We start from the raw sequence: 5192 nt of genomic DNA on the forward strand, positions 1-5192 counted from the left end.
AACTCACTGTGTAACCAAGGATTATCTTAAATTACTGACTAGCACCACTCAGAAGGCTGAGGTAGAAAGATCACCATGAGTTCAAGTCCCACCTGTGTTACATAGTGAATCCCAGGTCAGCCTAGGCCAGAGTGATATCCTGCCTCAAAAAGCAAGACGGGGGCTGGAGAGGTGACTTAGCAGTTAAGACACTTGCCTGTTAAGCCTAAGAATTTGTGTTCAAATCTCCAGGTCCCATGTAAGCCAGACACAGTGATACAAGTAAGCAATGTCACACATGCACACAAGGGGGCACACATGTATGGAGTTCATTTGCCGTGGCTGAAGGCCCTGGCACACCCATTCTCTCTCTCTCGTGCTCTGCACCTTTCTTTCTCTGTAGCTCTCAAATAAATAAATTAAAATTAAAAAATAAATAAAAAGGGCTGAGCCAGGTGTGGTGGCACACACCTTTAATCCCAGCACTCAGGAGGCAGAGGTAGGAAGATTGCCATGAGTTTGAGGCCACCCTGAGACTACATAGTGAATTCCAAGTCAGTCTGGACTACAGTGAGACACTAACTCAAAAAAAAAAAAAAAAAAAAAAAGGTGGCACATGCATCTGGAGTTCATTTGCAGTGGCTAGAGGCCCTGGCACACCCATTTTTTTTTTCTCTCTCTCTCTCTCTGTATGTCTCAAATAAATAAATAAACTTTCCTTTAAAAAAAAAAAAAACTCAGTCCAGGTGTGGTGGCACATGCCTTTAATCCCAGCACTCAGGAGGCAAAGGTAGAAGGATCACCATAAATTCAAGGCCACCCTGAGACTACATAATGAATTCCAGGTCAGTGTGAGCTAGTGTGAAACCCTAGCTCGAAAAACAAAAAACAAAAAGCCAGGAGTGGTAGTCCACGCCTTTAATCCCAGCAGTCAGGAGGCATAGTCCAGCCTGAACTACATGGTAATCTAATAATAATAATAACAACATGGCGGGCTGGAGAGATGGCTTAGCGGTTAAGCACTTGCCTGTGAAGCCTAAGGACCTCGGTTCGAGGCTCGATTCTCCAGGACCCATGTTAGCCAGATGCACAAGGGGGCGCACGCATCTGGAGTTCATTTACAGTGGCTGGAAGCCCTGGCGTGCCCATTCTCATTCCCTCTCTCTCTGCCTCTTTCTCTCTGTCACTCTCAAATAAATAAATAAAAATGAACAAAAAATTATAAATAAAAATAATAACATGGGGCTGGAGAAATGGCTCAGCAGTAAAGGCAGTTTGTCTACAAAGCCTAGTGGATTTGATTCTTCAGTGCACACATAAAGCCAGATGCACAAATTTGCACATGCATCTGAAGTTTGTTTGCAGTAGCTAGAGGCAGTGAGACCATGCCCATTCTCTCTCTCTCTCTCTCTGCTTGCAGATAAATAAATAAATTTCATTTAAAATAAAAATAATAATGTGAATAAGTGAAATATGAGTACTTGAGTTTGGGTCCGCAGTATCTGTGTAAAATGGTAGGCACAGTGGTGCACACCTGTACTCCCAATGTTGCACATGTGCACAAGGGATTGTGTGTGCAGGAAGTGCGATTGCAATGCATGGAGGCCCTAGCACACCAATTCTCTCCCTCCCTCCCCTCACCTCTCTCTAGCATAAAAATATATACTAAAAAAAGCCAGGTGTGGTAGCACACACTTTTAATCCCAGCATTCGGGAGGCAGAGGTAGGAGGATCATCATGAGTTTAAGGCCACCCTGAGGCAACATAGTGAACTCCAGGTCAGCCTTGGCTAGAGTGAAACAAAACTCATATATATATATATATGTATGTATGTATGTATATATATATATGGTATACACACACACACACACACACACACGCATATATATATTTTTGGGGGGGGGGGTTGAGGTCTCACTGTCACTCAGGCTTACCTGGAATTAATTTTAAAGGGCTGGCTGGATGGCTTAGCAGTTAAAGTGTTTGCCTGCAAAACCAAAGGGCCCAGGTTAGATTCCCCAGAACCCACATAAGCCAGATGTACAAAGGTGAGGCAAGCTCAAGGTCACACATGCCCACTAGGTGGCACAAGCATCTGGAGTTTGATTATAGTGGCTGAGGACCTAGCACATCAATTCTCTCTTTCTCTCTCTTGCTCTCATTCTCTCTAAAATAATAATGACAAATTTAAAAAGAAAAGGGGGGGCTGGAGAGATGGCTTAGCGGTTAAGCGCTTGCCTGTGAAGCCTAAGGACCCCGGTTCGAGGCTCGGTTCCCCAGGTCCCACGTTAGCCAGATGCACAAGGGGGCGCACGCGTCTGGAGTTCGTTTGCAGAGGCTGGAGGCCCTGGCGCGCCCATTCTCTCTCTCTCCCTCTATCTGTCTTTCTCTCTGTGTCTGTCGCTCTCAAATAAATAAATTAATTTAAAAAAAATTAAAAAAAAGAAAAGGCTGATCTGGCTGGGTATGATGACACATGCCTTTAATTCCAGCCCTTGAGAGGCAGAGGTAGGACGATTGCCTTAAGTTCAAGGCCATCCTGAAACTACATCATGAATTACAGGTCAGCCTGAGCTAAAGTGATACTCTACCTTGAAAAACAACAACAACAACAAAAAAAAAGGCCAGTCTATTGGGCTTGACTCAAAAAAAAAAAACACAAAACAAAACAAAAACAAGTAAGGTGGGCTAGAGAGATGGCTTAGTGGTTAAGTCATTTGCTTGCGAAGTCTAAAGACCCAGGTTCAATTCCCCAACACCCATGTAAGCCAGATGCACAAGGGTGGCACATGTGCCTGGAGTTTGTTTGCAGTGGCTAGATGCCCTGGTGCATCCATTCCCTCTCTGTATCTGCCTCTTTCTCTCTCAAAATAAATGAATAAAATAAATAAATAAATCAAATATTAAACAAATTTCTTTAAAAAGTAAGGTGAATTGGGTGTGGTGGTACACACCTTTCGTCCCAGAATTTTGGGAGGCAGAAGTAAGAGGATTGCTGTGAGTTCAAGGCCAGCCTTGGACTTCAGAGTGAGTTCTGGGTCAGCCAGTGCTAGAGTGAGATCCTACCTAGGGGGGAAAAAAAAAAAAAGCCAAACTAACCTGGCCAGTGGCACACCTTTAATTCCAGCACCCAGGAGGCTAAGATAGGAGGATCACTGTGAGTATGAGGTCAGCCTGAGACTACATAGTGAATTCCAGGTTAGCTTGGATAGTGAGACCCTACCTTTAAATCCAAAAAATAGGGCAGGAGACATGGCTTAACACTTAAGCTGCTTGCCTGTAAAACCTAAGGACTTAGGTTTGATTCCTTTGGACCCACATAAGCCACATGCGCAAGGTGGTGCATGCCTATATAGTTCATTTGCAATTGCTGGAGGTCCTGGTGCGCCCATTCTTTCTCTTTCTTTCTCCCTTCCTTCCTTCCTTCCTTCCTTCCTTCCTTCCTTCCTTCCTTCCTTCCTTCCTTCCTTCTTTCTTTCTTTCTTTCTTTCTTCCTTTCTTTCTTTCTTTCTTCTTTATTCTTTTTAACCTAGGTAGTGTCTCCCTCTAGCCCAGGCTGACCTGGAATTCACTCTGGAGTCTCAGGGTGGCCTCGAACTCATGGAGATTCTCCTACTTCTGCCACCCCAGTTCTGGGATTAAAAGCATGTGCCACCATGCCCAGCCCTCTCTCTGCCTCGTTCTCTCTCTCTCCAATATAAGTTTAAAATTTTTTTTCCAAATTTTTATTAACAACTTCCATGATTATAAAAAATACTCCATGGTGGGCTGGAGAGATGACTTAGCGGTTAAGCGCTTGCCTGTGAAGCCTAAGGACCCCGGTTCGAGGCTCGGTTCCCCAGGTCCCACGTTAGCCAGATGCACAAGGGGGCGCACGCGTCTGGAGTTCGTTTGCAGAGGCTGGAAGCCCTGGCGCGCCCATTCTCTCTCTCTCCCTCTATCTGTCTTTCTCTCTGTGTCTGTCGCTCTCAAATAAATAAATGAATAAATAAATAATTTTAAAAAATACCCCATGGTAATGCCCTCCCCCCCCATTTACCCTTCGAAACTCCATTCTCCATCATATCTCCTCTCCATCTCAATCAGTCTCTCTTTTAATTTTGATGTCATGATCTTTTCCTCCTCTTATGATGGTCTTGTGCAGGTAGTGCCAGACACTGTGAGGACATGGATTTCCAGGAAAAAAAAAATATTTAAACATATTTACCATCTCAACTACTGCACTGTTTCGTCATGTTAAAAATACATGCACACTGTTGGGCAACAGCTACAGAACAGTTTCACATTGCAAAATCGAAACTCTTCTCCATCAAACAATTCTCCAGTCCCTTCTCCTTCTAGCCTCTTCTCATTTTTACTCCAGTTTTTGTCTTCAGACTTGGAGCAATCGAGGTTCGGCATATGAGTGGAATCATATGCAGCTATCCTTCCTGACAGCGTGCCGCTTCTAGATACCTCCGCATTGTAGCATGGATTGTTCTCTTTCGCCAACATTGTTTCCCCCGGATGTGCGCTCTACATCTTCTTCACCCTTTTCTCCACCCTTGAACTTCTCTTTCTTTTGGGTGTTGTGAACACTGTGTGAAAGTATTGCTTCCGATTCTATTTCCAATTCTATTTCTACTTAGATACAGACTTGCTGGGTTATATGGTCATTTGTTTTTCTTTTTGGGGGATAAAGCCTTACTATGTAACTCAAGATGACTTTGAATTTACAGTCCTGCCTCAGCCTCTGGAGTGCTGGGATTACAAGTATGTGATACCACCATATCTGGCTCAACAAGTTGCTTTTTTTTTTTTTAATTTTTCTTTTCGTTGAAGTAGGGTCTGACTCTAGCTCAGGTTGACATGGAATTCACTATGTCGTCTGAGGGTGGCCTCGAACTCATGGTAGTCCTCCTAGTGCGGGGATTAAGGGCGTGAGCCACCACATCCCGATCTAAATAACTTTTTTTTTAAACAACAGCAAAAATCTTACTGCTATTAAGTCCCGATCTGCTCTGAAAGTCGTATTACCAAGGTAAAGAAAGATACCGAGCGCTCATTTTAGCGACGAGGAAACAAACCAAGAAAAAGGGACGTTTCGGGTCTCGCCGGGGGCGGTGGGGGCGTGGCCGCGGGGGCGTGTCCCTCGGTGGGCGCGGCCTCGGGCTGCGGCGCGGCGGGGCTGCCCGGCTGACCCCCAGCGCCCGCGGACCCGCCGCCGGCTCCGA

The sequence above is a fragment of the Jaculus jaculus genome, chromosome 5, assembly GCF_020740685.1.
Source record: "Jaculus jaculus isolate mJacJac1 chromosome 5, mJacJac1.mat.Y.cur, whole genome shotgun sequence".
NCBI classification, from domain to species: Eukaryota; Metazoa; Chordata; class Mammalia; order Rodentia; family Dipodidae; genus Jaculus; species Jaculus jaculus.